Source organism: Tenrec ecaudatus, chromosome X (assembly GCF_050624435.1).
Source record: "Tenrec ecaudatus isolate mTenEca1 chromosome X, mTenEca1.hap1, whole genome shotgun sequence".
Lineage (NCBI taxonomy): Eukaryota > Metazoa > Chordata > Mammalia > Afrosoricida > Tenrecidae > Tenrec > Tenrec ecaudatus.
The window spans coordinates 110,842,835-110,857,613 of NC_134548.1; the positions used below are offsets into that span (position 1 = coordinate 110,842,835).

General features: G+C 37.9%; 1 non-coding gene across 1 annotated transcript; it reads right to left on the reverse strand.

The window, feature by feature from the left end:
- Positions 1-12,546: 12,546 nt before the first annotated feature.
- LOC142435177 (U4 spliceosomal RNA) lies at positions 12,547-12,686 on the reverse strand. The gene has a single exon (XR_012781288.1). It is a non-coding gene; the product is annotated as a U4 spliceosomal RNA (small nuclear RNA).
- Positions 12,687-14,779: the final 2,093 nt, after the last annotated feature.

Consider the following 14,779-nt stretch of genomic DNA (forward strand, 5'->3'; position numbering starts at 1 on the left):
AAACGTTTTTAATATATGGACAATTTGAAAGAATATGATAGTGAATAACCATATATTAGCACTCTCTACTTAATATTTTTCTGTTATTTAGTTTCCATGTATTTGGAAGTTTTCTTTATAATTATTAATTTATGTTTTCATTTAATTGTGATTGGAAAATATATTGTGTATGGTTTCAGCATATTAAAATTAATTGAAATTTACTTTGTGCCTTAAAATATGGCCTATCTTAAAAGATGCTCCTTGTACACTACAGAATAACATACATTGTGCTGTTACTGGATATAAGTGTGCTAGACTTTAAAGAGTATTTTTAAAATTAAAGATAGTTTTTGAATTTGACAAATGTGCATTTTTTTAACATCTATTGAAATGGTAGCTACTCCCCACCTTATTGTGCCAATTTTGAAAATTACACGGATAGGATTTCAATTGGAAAACCAATCTCACACTCCTACGTGACTAATACATATGTGTGTTTTGTGGGTATGTGTACTTTTGGCTCTGATTTGATTAGATATTGTTAAGGATTTTTGTGTTTCTGTACATGAAGAATGTGGCCTGGAATTTAAATTTTTATGAAGATCAAATAGTTTAGATTATACTTGAATGTGAATGAAAGGGAAATCCTTTTGATTTTATAAAGCCTAAAGGTCTTATAAGCTGAATTGATAAACTACACCAGGATTATCTCAGGAGCAATAAAAAGAACTTGTCAGTAATATCATTCTACTTGTATCATAAGCAAATGTCCCTAGAAGCAGCAATCAAGAAATCACATTGGACTAATCTATTGCAAATCAGTTACCTCACATCGTGCAACAGCAGGATAATGAAAAAAGAACAGAGAAAGACTGGTGTAATTGAATTTGTTGCTGGGAAAGAATACTAAATATATCATGGATTTCCAATAGAAAGAAAACCCAGGTCTTAAGAGAAATATTACCAAAATGGTCTTTAGAATATGAGGGTGGTGAGTCGTGAAGTAGGTTAGTTTGGACACCACATCAGGAAAAACCAATGGCTACAGAATCCTGTCAGAAGAGTTGAAGTTTATTAAAGTCAGAAAGTTTGTGATTTTGTCATGTTAAATTCCTGGTGTTTTTTGTCTGTTAGGAAAAAGATGGATTGTGGTGAAAATGGTTAGTATAAAATGATCCTGTAGTTCTGGTGATTCTGTGATTATACTAATGGAGTCTGGAAATAGCTGTGACTTTTAGAAAAGTGTTGGCTTTGCCTTTGGTCTTTGACAAGTAAATGCAACGGAGAAAAAAGTCTCACGAAGCATTCCATAATAAATAACATTTACCTTCAGCCTTCAAAATAGAACTGTTAGGTTTCTGGGATGTTTACGTCGCTTCTTGCTTCTCAACGCTGAAAGAATTCACGCGGCAGAAGCACTTTTGTAAATCCAAGAAACTGTTATGAGGGTAGGGGAAGTTTCGTGAATTACAGTCTCAGTACACACTCTCTTGGGGAAGTGTGGAAGGCCACGCGGGGTACTGAACAGGAATTCCAGGGTTGAAGATGACCACTTCTAGGGAGCGGGGAAGGTGGGGGGTGGAGGAACCACAAAAAAGGAATACTGGAACAAGAGTGCAGAACAAAAGAGCAGTGCCCTTGGTCCCTGGTTTTTATCCCCTCTCACCCAACTTAAGGGGGCGTGTTTGAGGGTATTGACCACTTTTCTTGTGATGTAATGTTGCTGGTGGCTAGCACTGTGCCCAGGTTGACCTTCACCTGTGTCTAGGTGACCTTGGAATGAGTATGGTCTGCTTTGAATTGTCCCCATAGGTGTCTAAAATGTGCACGATTTCTTTCAAACGACTTTATTGTGACATGGTCAGCTAATTTTTGTTTAGCGTAGGCAATTGGTGGAGATAAGCACTTTTTACCTGATCTTTCCACCTTTCAGAACAGGTTTGCATATTTCAGAAACATATACCTATGTCACCTTTATTATTCTTTAATAATAACTTGAAGTCCAATTGACAGTATTTTAAAACATGTTACTATTACAAAGTTGACCCATGTAACAAGCAGATATTTTATTGTTTTATAAATGGCTAAAATACCCACCTTCATGACAATTTTCAGCATTGTAGCTGTGACATGTCAAATGTAAGTATATTTCAATGTGGCCCCCCATAATTTGAAATAGTGTTGTATATTATGTTTAAAAAGTAAAGAATCAAAACCTTAAAAATTAATTAATTATTTAAAAGGCCTGGCAAAACTTAAAGCCAAACCTTATATTTTGCTAATGCTAAACCAATCATAGGCTGGCTTTTTGGAGGGTTTTCTGCTTCTGCTTGCTCTTCTGTAGTGCACCTCCTCTTTTCAGGTGTGCACATCCCAGCAGCACACCCCCCTCTCCAGATGTCATGCTGTGCTCTTGTCTCAGAACCTAGGGTCCAGACTCCAGAATCTTTTGCAGCCATTGTGAGGATTGTGTAAACATCCTGTCTTTCTTCCCCTGGCCACTTCATTATCTCCAGGTGTCTTTCACTGATAAGGAAATGTGTTTTATCCCATCCTTCACCTTCCTTTGTGCTGGGTAGGTATGTGTCTCCACCTCTCTTCAGTGCTGAGTTTTCTGCAAGAGTCCTCGATTATCACCTCTCCTCCCTTGGCGGCCTCTGACTAAAGGTATAAATAATATGCTTCTTAGAAGACCTTACTATCACAACTTTAAACCGGCAAACGTTACTGTATGGATGCTATTCAGAGTATACCTCTAAGAAAAGTGATCCATTCAAGTTGGGGTATACAGGGTAAGAAGAGAATGATTGTATGAAGAAAAGCATGCAGGTGGTGTACCTCTGGGAGTTGTAAACCTTAGAAAAATCTAGTTACTGGGGAAAAAACTTAGAAAAATGTCACCCATTCAATGGGTGACATCAGACTTAAATCTAATATTCCAATTTTAACAAAACAAAACAAAAAAACTCAATCCCGACTAAGACTTTCATTTGTACTTTCATAAAGAAATCAGTCAGGTTTCTTGACTGCTTGAAAAAGAATGCAGAAGTCAGGATTTCTAACCTAGGTAAAGAATTGCTCGGTACCTGTTAAGAATGTTTGTGCAGCTGACCCAAGAGAAGGCACCTTGGCCAGCAAGAGGATAGAAATAGCACCAGGAATGTTCAATTACATTAGAACCTATAAATAACTGTAGAGCTAAGATCTGAATATTCAGACTCTCAAATGAAATTTCCAGGATCTCAAAAGTTTCTACTAACTCTTTATAAATTTGTAAAGACTCAGTTTGTTCAAATAGGGAAGTAAACTGAAACTGTAAGGGATAACGAGGCCCTAATTTGTTAAAGAATGTTTTGTTAAATTCTCAGGGATGCAAAAACAGTCTCAGAATTTAACAAACAGAGCTTAATAATAATATTCAAGCTAAAAGTATAACAAACCCTTTGTAACTTATGCCATGCTCCCCTTGACTCCCACATGCCTGTGAGCACAAATCTTTGTTTACTAATTCTTTTAAAACCCTTACTGTTTTCCAGGAATTTGGAAGAATGCAATATCTTGCATGGATGTCTACATACATATCTTCCTATTCCAAAATCATTCCATTTTTTCAATCCATATTTTGTTTTCATTTCTACCACACCATCTGCCTAGTGTGTATTGTTGGGAGGAATGTATAGAGGGGTGGGGAGGATGTGGTGTGTTTTAAAAAGCTGGAAATTTTTTGCAACTCTAAGTACAATTGTTACTATGATATTCCCTAGAGCATAAAATAACTGTGGAGGAAACTGCTGAAGTTTGACTAATTTAGAAAGAAAATTCCTTAACCTATGCTGCTTTTAGATGCCCTTGATTTGGTGGCAATGCCTAGAGAGCCTATGTACAACAGAATGAAACACCACCTTGTCTTGCACCTTTCTCACAATTGTGGTCACATTTGCAGCCACCACGGCAATCCATCTTGTCAAGAGTCTTCCTCTTTTTGAGTGTCCTCTTACTGTACCAAGTATGAGGTCCTTTTCTAAGGATGTGGCTCTCGTAAGCATGTCCCTGGTGGTGCTGTCGAGAGTGTTAGACTGTGAACCCCAAGGTTAGCTGTTCAAACCCTCCAGCCACTCCTTGGAAGAAAGATGAGGATATCTGCTATACAGAAATTCACAGTCTCAGACATCTTATATTGAGTCAAAATAGTTTGATTTCAGTGGGTTACTCATACAATTAAAGAGGGCTACCATGTAGTCATTAAAAATATGATATAAATGAAACACGAGACTGCTGACCACAGGATTGTGTGTTTCTACAGAACTTGCAAGGTTTCTACATTTGACAGGTTGCAGCTTAATACTGTTTCTATTACTGGAAATATTTGCGTTTTCCTCCACTGACTGGTTTCTGCTTTATATAGGTTCCAGCTTTCCTGGCCTTTGCTGTATACATGTTTTTAATAGAGTAGCAAAAACTAAAAAAACACCTGACGTTTTCTATTTTAAGTGCAATAAAGATTGGTATCTTTTATGGAAAGTGTGCTGTCATTTTAAAAATTAATGTGGTTAATAGACCAAAGTTTGCAAGACCTGGAAAAACCGTCTTGTGGCTAACACTCTCAGAGTTTCACTGTATATCATGCAAAGTTCTCTGATGTGATTTTGAAAAATTCAGTAGCAATATAAATGATGTCATGGCAATAAAGAGATGCTAGAGATTACAAACTTCAAAAGCATTGGCTTACCAAAAAAACCAAACACCTGTTTAGAATGTGTAATTCTGTTATTGTGGTGTTCAACTTCTGTGGTTCTGTTTGGAGAGTTTTTCTTGTTCCCTAAGTGAACTGGGCTTTACCTTAAACTAACCTGTAGCAGATGGAAGAAATTGAACTACTCCCTTGGAGTTAGGGCTGAAATTCCCAATTTTGAAAAGTAGCAGATTAATGCTATTACAAGAGTTGTAGGTCCATGGACTCTTTGTGAATGAGTGTTATTCCCTAATTACATGCTTTCTTTGCTTTTTCAATGGAATATCTGCATCTAGCAGGCATGGTTCTGCCTTTGTGAATAAGTGTTATTGAAAGTTTTGCCCTATTGCCAACCCTTATTGTTTGTGTAAAGTGTCTATTCGCTTATGTTTTTAATCCGTGAAAGTCAACAAACTATGCACTTTAGTCTACAAAGCTGCCCCATGCAGACCAAGGTGTCTTGGTTTGTAGGCTTGTTCTTCTGCTATTTGGGGTGTTGATTCAGAAATTTGCATTGGGTAGACCATATCAGTGCTAGTTTCTTAGATATGTTGCTCCACTCTATTTTCAGGTATTAAGTTATAATAATTTATTAATTGGTCATCCTAGCTTTCAATATGAGAAGAATTCAGAGTGACAAACTATAGGATAAGACAAAACAGCTAAGAAATATTTGAAAATAATTAGATATTAAATAACTTCCAAGGGAAGTTGTGTATGGACTCATGGTGGCTAGTTGGTTACACATTAAGCTGTCAATCGTAATGCCGGTGGTTCAAAACCCATGACATTCTGTAGCCTCTAAAAGCTTTAAATGCTTGGAAACCCAAAGGGACAGTTTTTCTATGTCTTATAGGTTCACTATGCGTTAGAATTGAGTACATGGCAGTGGGTTTTCCCTTTTGGTGTGGAAGGTTATGTAATATACAAAGCGGATGTGTGCTATAGACTACTGGGATTCTGCCCTTGAGGTGCACATGTTCGATACGGCAAAGTTAGAATTCAGCTTGAGAAATGTGTAAAAGAAAAAAGAAAATTGAAAAGGCACATATATGGAAGGTGTAAGACTTTATAGGAATTTTCATAAATATTTTGCAGATCTAAATTTTTCTACTTCAAATTATGCAGCAAATGTTTCAGAACACACTTTAATACATAGAAGTCAGTGGATAATTCATGTTAAATGTTTTAGAGATGAAGTTGACTCCGCTGCTTTATAAGAAAAATTATAACTTTTTATTTATTTATTTTTCTAACTTTTATTTTTAAGGGTTTCTGTTCACAGGTAGAGACACTGTACCTTCTTAAAACAAGACTGGAACATTTTAATTTTAATGAAGGAGTTTGAACTCTGAAACACCTATTTTGGATCAGGACATTTGAATCTCTATTGATTTGTGGGGAGAGGTCAAGCCCTTACAGACATCCTCCCCAGGGTACTTAGTCACCAGACTACAGGGTAGGCCTCTAGGGCAGTTAGTCAGCCAGACTATCTGGCAGGCCTCACTCCCTGCTACTGGAGACAATAAACTATTCCTCCTTGAGGCCTGAGACCAAGCTGTTCTCAGCCTACCAATAATGATCTCTATCAACTGAGTCAGGGAACAGGCCAAACTGACTGTGACATCCAAAGTTAAGTTATACGCCCATCTTATCAAATGTATACCCCCAATTCCTCCCCTTCCTATTGCATGTATGTCCCTAGACCACCCCTTCTCATTACTGTATTACCTATGGTACCACCCCTCCCTGTGACGTATGTACTCACCTGTGATTAGGGGACTTACACGTCCCTAGAGAAGATAAAAAGCGTGGGCTAACATTAAAGAAAAAGACTCTCTCTCCCTCCATGTGGACCATCGAGTGGAGCTGAGGTGAGCATGCTACCATGAATTGTAACTGACTCCCATTTATTTCTATACTTCACTTCTATCTCTCATGCTCTCTATGACTTTACTATGATCTTTACTTATTATCGCCGTACAATTGCGCCTACCGGACCCGTAATGATGTGTTAGGGGCTGGCTTACCCTGACATTGATTGTACCAAATTCACTACCAGTCAGTTGATTACGATACATAGCAACCCTATAGGACTGACAGAAACCTCTCCAGTGGGTTTCTGAGGCTGTAAATCTTTATGGAAGCAAAAAGTTTCATCTTTCTCTTGAGTTGCTGGTAAACTCAATAGCTGACCTTGTGGTTAGCAGTCAAGCACATAACACACTATGCCATTCGGGTTCCTTATTTTTGTACAGTAACTCCTATTCCTGGCCCCCCTTTAAAGATAACAAAATGGAACTGTTTGTTATTCGGCTCCTAGTGAAGGTGCAATGACACTTGGAGGAATTTCCAAGTTCATGTAATTTGCACTGTTCAAATATATTTTTGGATCAAAGGACACCTTGTGAAGTGTAACTTGACCTAAGTATTTGGTATAACATAAACTACTTTAAATAAAGCCAGCAGGTTAGCTAACATTCAATTAAAATATTCTGATGTTTTATGGGCAAGAGTGGCATATGGCATATATTCTGTATCTCAAAAACTAGAGCTGATAGGTGAGAACTTGTACAATTTTTTGAGTCAGCAGATCAAATACACTGAGAAAAAAAACTAAGATCTGAGGCACCAAACTGTGTGTTGACCAGTGTTACACATATATTTTTCCTTTTCTGTACCATTGGCTAAATTGATAACATCAATAGAATTATTATTATATGCTCCATGGGGATGATTAATAATGTACCCAATTAAAGGATAATGAAATCTCTAAAGTGGACCAGCAGCCATAGATATATGATTAGATTTTGAGTTTACTCTTAGTGACAGTCTTAATCTAAGAACAATTAATTTTTATGATCTGGCAAATCCTGACAGTCAAAGTGTTGGGTAAGGCTTACCTTTTAAAGCCTCCTATGTTGGTTTCAAAGGGTCATTTCCTCCAGGCAACTCTTGATGTCTTTTTAAACAGATCCAATTGTAAAGGCTGAAGATGGGTAAACTTATGAGTTCCCTCAATCATTAATTATCTATATTCATTTCTACCACACGTTGTGTCAATTAGAGTAGATGGGAGAAATCAATATAATCCTAATATGGCCATATCCTAAACACAATTATTTTTGAAACTCACACATTTAATCCTTTCTTATGTAGGCAATCCCATCAATATGTATATCGCCTTGGACCGCTGGCAAAGGGGAAAAATTCAGCAGGTCTCTCCTTCTATCAGCCATTGTGTTAGTCTGGGTTGACTAAAGAAACAAATTCATAGACACTCATACAGGTATAAGAAATAACTTTATATAAAAGAGCAGTTGTATATTGAGAAACGTTGCAGCCCAGTCCAGATCAAGTCCATGGAAGTTCAATATTAGCCCATATGCTTAGTACCAATCTATAAATTCTTCTTCAGAATCAAGTAACACATGCAATGGTGCTGAATAGAGGAAGATCACAAGCCAGTGGGTGGAAAGTCTTGTGAACTCAGTGGCACTGGAAGTTTCTGAGCACTGGCAGGGGTCTCCATGTGACTCCTCCAGCTCCAGGGCTCTAGCATGACTACATGTGTCTTGTCAACAAGAATGTCTTCCAGAGAGTGAGTGTGTCCCGCATCCAGTGAGCTATTTATCTCTTTAGCGTCTCCAAATGAGATCATCAAGCTGCAACCTGACTGACAGGCCAGACGCCACCCCTTCCTCAAGTTGACAGATTATGTAACTGCCACAGCCATTTTGCTTGAAAGAAGTCCCAAGGCAGCTTTACTCTCTTGACCTGCACCTTAGTATTCATTACAGGTAGGAATAGCCAAACAACCACAATATTCCCACACGTTCAATTTATAGAAACATTTAATCTATTTAGTGGATAGTTGCTATTCTTGACAATTTTTGGATCAGTTGTAATTCATGTACACTGTCTCCTCCTAGGGTCCTAAAATTCTTGATTTAGTTTGATGAGGTACAACTCAGTATATTAGTCCTTCATAAGTTCAATATGATCCATTTATTTTTTGGAAAATTTTGTTCAGTTATCTTAGAAGATTAACAAAGCAAAAATGTATCTGTAAATGATAAAACTATTTGACCATGGTTAATTAACAGCAACACACACACACACACACACACACACATGTGAGGAGGTGTGGGTGTGTGTTTTTGAAGACTGGATTAGAAAAATCCTGAATCAATGCAAAGCCAAGCAAGGTTAACTAAAAATCAGAAGGGACATTAGATCAAAAGGAAATATCTCAAAATGCAATGCTTGAAAGTTTCAGATATAACATTAAACCTAAGTTAATAAAACGTATGCCATAATTTCTCAGTTGTATAACTGAGCAACTGTTGGAGTCATCCATTTGCAATCTTTTCTCAACTTTATTTCCACCGGTCAAGTACACTTAATATGATCATTAATATTTGCTTGGATTGATCATTGATATAAACTAGCCATGATAGAAGCCTTTGGGTTGACTTTATTTAACCTGATTAAGAGACTATGATTCCATTGGTATATTAGTATAAAGTATTGACTTTGTGGGGATTCACCAGATTTTTGTATCTTATCAACACATCTACTATATTTTATTTCATATTGTTTGTTTTATAATATTTTCTTTTCTACACCAAAGCAAAGCTCACTTCCCTTCAAACTTTGTACAGCTTACCACACACCCTGAGGTCAGCCTTCACTATCTTTCACATTCTAGCACAACCAGATATTCTAACTTAGGACAAAAGTATTTCCTTCTTCCCTAAAATAATAAATTTTAAAAAATACAAAAGCATATTATAAACCCTTCCATCTTCTTCCTAGTTTTTCAACCCATGTTAAAACTGTTAACTCAGTTCTTAAGGTTATTTTCATCTAGTAGCCTGGACTACACTAAACCTTTTCACGTGGATTTGCCACCCTAAAATGTTCTTTTTTACACGTTGCATATGACATACATATTTTATTTTTCAAAACCATTTTATTGTGAGTTAATACAGATATTATACCAAGCCATACTTCAACCACATCAAACAATAGTGTAAAATTGCTACCACAATCAGTTTCAAAATATTTTCTTCCTTTTTGAACTCCTTTATATCAGCTTCCTTTTACCTCCCCAGTACCCCGCCCCCAACTAGGAACCCTTATTCTCCCTGTCGTCTTTATGGATTCATCAGTCCTGGGTTTCATATACCAAAACACAGAAAAAAACATAAAAAAATTCAAGAAGGCAACCCACAATGACAAAATATATCAGAGAGAAACCCCAATATGAAAACAAACAAACAAACAGAAAATATTGAAAACCAAACGTGTATCAGAGGGGGATCAAGTGATAAGGTTTTATCCTTCAATTCTGATCTATCCTTTTAATCTCTTATAATCATCTGTCCAATACTCTCTGTTTGCTAACCAGTTTATTCCCATCTGTCAATTATGGTTAAAGAAAATCACCAGAGATTTATTTCCTGTGTAGATTCCCATAAATGTAGCTCCCGAATGTCATCCATAGCCTTCTGTAAATCAGAATCTCACAATTTAGGCTCTGGTACTATTCCTTCTTTAGCTTCGGATTATATGTTTTACAATCCTTTGGTGACTGGTGTTCGTGTACTTCTTCCATGTGGACTTATTTAATATCTCACTTTGATGACTGCTGGTTTGGAAAAAAGCTTTCAGACTCCAGATACTATTCTATCTGCCAGCCAGGTGCCATGTAGTTCCTTCCGCACATTTTGCTCTAGCACCCATATCTTCCATGTTTCCTTCGGGAGGGCAAGTCTCGAGTAGGGTCGTGTTGTAGGAACTAATCGTTCTTTAATTGGAGCTAGGATTTAGTGCCAGCCCAAAATCCACTCTTGGATCTATGTATTTTTTATCTGCTTCTGGTTCCATGTGGAGACCTATTGGTTAACTTACTGTAGAGAATAATATCAATCATCTTCCTGGAGCATAAGGTCTACTGTTAATAGTGTCACTGATTAGCCCCTGGTACTACTTGTTCAAACGGTGTTCAGAGAGGGGTATTGGACCAGTGTAGGCTAATTACGTTTGTAATATCTGAATTATTCACTTGTACAGAATAATTCCTTATGTGACTGGGAGCTACTTACACAAACAATGAGAGTTGGTTGTCAGGAAAAATTTACAATAATATTCACCGACAATTCTGATCACAGGTCTGTCAGAATAATATATATCTTAACACAGCCTGTAGGGCATTGATGTAGTAAGTAAAAATTTGTGTGCCTACCAAGAGTTCAATACTCTTGGTATAACTGTCTTCTGCTTCTTCAAACACCATGAATTTTCAGTCTTAATTCATCATGTTATAGGTGTGTTTGAAGTAGTGTCTATTTCACCTAATGGAGTTTCCACATTGGATCACTGTGGCCTGGTCGTTAGAGCGTGGTGTGTACCAGAATTCAATACCACAGTGTTCTTTGGCACTTGGCCTGGATCCCCTGCGTGTGTGCAGAAACTCTTGCCAAAATGGCATATTAAGGGCATATTACCGATCATACTCCCCGTTAGGGTCCTTAAAAGTATTGTTAATCACCTTTTATCCCACCTGGAAGCTGGTCCTCCCCCTTTTTCTACCAACAGACATGCACATATCTTGTATCTTCTCCCAGACATGTCTCCTCCCTTTCCCTCTCCTAACTTGGCTTTGCTATCAGTATCCCTTATCCCTCTAATAGGAATGCCTGCCTATCCAGGGGACTTTGTCATACATTTGCATGACAACCACAAAGTAATCAATATTCCTTCCTCCTCTGGTGACAATTTGATCCCTGATGACCTGAGGAGCCCTCTGCCAACGTGACCTTCAAGATACACACTTAGGACATGCCTATTTTAAATTAAGGAAGGCACACACTAATTTGAAAATATACCAAATTATAAAGGAAGGTCTTAATTAAGCCTGTAGGTAAGCGGATAGATTTGAAAAGAACAAGTTAGTAATCAAAACAATGAACACTATTAAATAAAAACTATAATCATTGATTTAAATGTCCACTATATTAATTAGATAAAGCAGTAAGAGGAATATGCTTGAACAATCTCCTTGGATAGCTTAATGACCCTGTGGGTGGAACAGTCTTAGATGGTCCTCCAGGCCAAATTATTCGGATACCATATCTTTCCTAGAGCAATATAACGTCATGAAACAAAGCAAAGCATAAAAAAATATTTCAGGAAGGTTGGGGTGAGAAACAAAGCAAGCACAACTTGCAGTTAGGTCACCTACAAATTTGAAAGTAGGTAACATGATTTCACATGAGATTTTGACTTATCAGGAATAATCTGAGAAATGCCAGAGCATCAGTACTTATTTTGAGATCATGTGGTTTGTAAAATCCAATCTACCCTTTACCTGGAAGGCAGACATTAAAAGAATGAACTATATTTGAGACTACTATTAAAAATTTTCTAATAGCAAGAAACCAAATTCTTTGATAATACTGTTCAATATTAATACTCCCCTCCAAAAATTTAATTAAACTTTCAGTGAGATGAGTAGCGTTTTGTTTATAGCAAATACATTTATCATGAATGAGTTCTTCAAACATTGTTTTATGTAACTCTGATAAGAACCCTTTAAAATCAGGAAAAATGAACAAAATAGAGGAACCCAAACCAACACACTATTTAGCGGACTTGAATATTGATTCCTCTTTTTTTTTAAAAAGCATGCGGACTTGTAATCACAACAAACATCTATGAATTCAATTTAATATCATCGAATTACTTTAAAAGATTATATACCACAAAACAGCACTGAAATAAATTTTAATCATTTTTAAGGTTTTCCTTTTTGATCTGAATTACACTTTCTTAGGTTCTTTGAAATGTACATTTTGACTTTAAAAAAGCATCCTGCTTCGGAAACATTTGGGGAAAAGTTTTCAATTAGCAATAATCGTGCCTCGCATAGACCTCCTTGGCTACGATATTGTCACTGCGCAAAGCTCAGCAGGTTCTCAAGTCAATTCTGACTCAGTGAGTGCATAGGATAGAGTGGTAACTGCTTCCCAGGTTTCTGAGATCAGAAAACTCAAATGGAAACAGACTGGCTTATCTTTTTGCCAGTGCTGATTCGGTTCAGACTGTCACGTTTTGATTCGTATCGCAGCACATGATTCACTCTCATGCCTGACCATGTCTTACAGCAGCCTAAAACTTGCCTTAGTTGCATACGTACCTGAACTAGCTCAGGCTGAACAAAGTGGAAACAGTCTATAATCATCCCCTTGCTCCTGCTTTCTTCCCTCTGAAACATACTCTGTGATATCAAATGCAAGTCATTCGTCAAAGCCTAGATTAGGGATGCGGAATAACAGGCCCTCAGGTGAATAAGGCCCACGAAATCATCAATACCAGCTCACATCAGAGGCCTTCTCAGGGAGAAGCAATTCCCACTACCACATTAAAAAACTCAAAAAACAAACTCATGAACTCCGGGCTGGGCCTGGGTGACTCACAGAAACCCCTAATAAGCCCAGCTTTTCTCCCTTCCCTCAGAGAGGCTGGTGGATTCCAACTGCCCATGCAGTGGCTTGCAACCCAACAGGAAGCCACTCCGCCCCTGGGGGCCACTCATGGACTAACATCCACACTCGAACTCAGCAACACTACATCACACATGCGCCTAATGCTGCCACTAAAAACGGCCACCAACCCCAGTCACATCCTAAGTGACATCCCAGTAGGAGTAGGAGGGATAAAAGCCACACAGTGGGCAAGAGCTCGCTCTCTTTCAGTTCGATGCTCCCCTTTTGGTTCCACTGCCTCCCCTTTCTGCCACTTTCCATGCATTTTTTTGTGCTTCCCAGGAGCCATTTCAATCTTGAACTCTTGCGTGATCCTCCATGCAACTTTGCGCTTGTTCCAGAGATATATGAATATATATTACTCAGAACTTCCTTTTCTCTCATAGTAGTTACTACCAGAAAACTAACAAAATCAAATGTGGGTTATTAGAAACAAACATGAGAAAAGAAACAAATATAACATATAGTAACATTTTTTATTAAGTTTAACATTGCCTAGAGATAAAAATTTTATATACACATATAAAATTATATATATTTATTAATATAATTATATATAAATTATATATAATATATTATTTATTTATTTATTTATTAGTATAAATTACTAAATGTCCTGTTTTAGAAAGGCCTCATTGTTAGGCAGCTTAGCCTAGGGATTGGGAAGTCCATTTGCGTATGCCCAGGAGAGCCAGCAGAGGACAAACCTGGATTTTCCCGCCAGTGGCCTTGGATGGGCGTTACACCTGGAGCAGCCCACCTGGGCCAGGTGATTGCAATTCAGCCAATGGGATCAACCTGGGGTCATTCACCACGCCTCCCTCGGGAACCCTTGAAAAAGCAGGGACCAGAAGGGAGAGGAGCTGGTCTGGTCGTCTTTGTGGGAGGAGAGAGATCCTTGCATGACCTGGGGCAGTCTCTGCCAGGCCCCATGGTCCAAGGAATCCTATGGGTGCCGCGTAAAACCTGAAACTTCTTTTAACTCTCATTAAATTCACTTGGATCATGAGCCCGACTTCTGAGTGAAATCTTTCTCATGGGGAGCCAAGGACTGAGGTTGGAATGTAGCCCAGAGAGAGAGACCTTACATTAGCATATCAGTAAAAAACTACTAGGATTTTCTAGAGTGTACTCCTTACAAGAAGTGTCTAATCACAAATTACAAAGAGGCAGTTTGTTCATGGAAAGGAAACAAAAGGAAGCTTAAAATAGATTGCCCCTGAGGGTGAGAGGGAAGTCCATGGTGAACCCTCTTCTGCCATTTCGGCCCAACCAAGGCAGCAAAGCTTTCTTTTAAGCTAGGCACCATTTTGTGTAAAAGTCAAGTGCCCAATTTCTTTCTTTAAAAAAAATCATTTCATTGGGGGCTCGTACAACTCTTATCACAATCCATACATACATCCATTCTGTCAAGCACATTTGTACATTTGTTGCCCTCATCATTCTCAAAACATTTGCTTTCTACTTGAGCCCTTGGTATCAGCTCCTGATTTTCCCCCTCCCTCCCACTCCC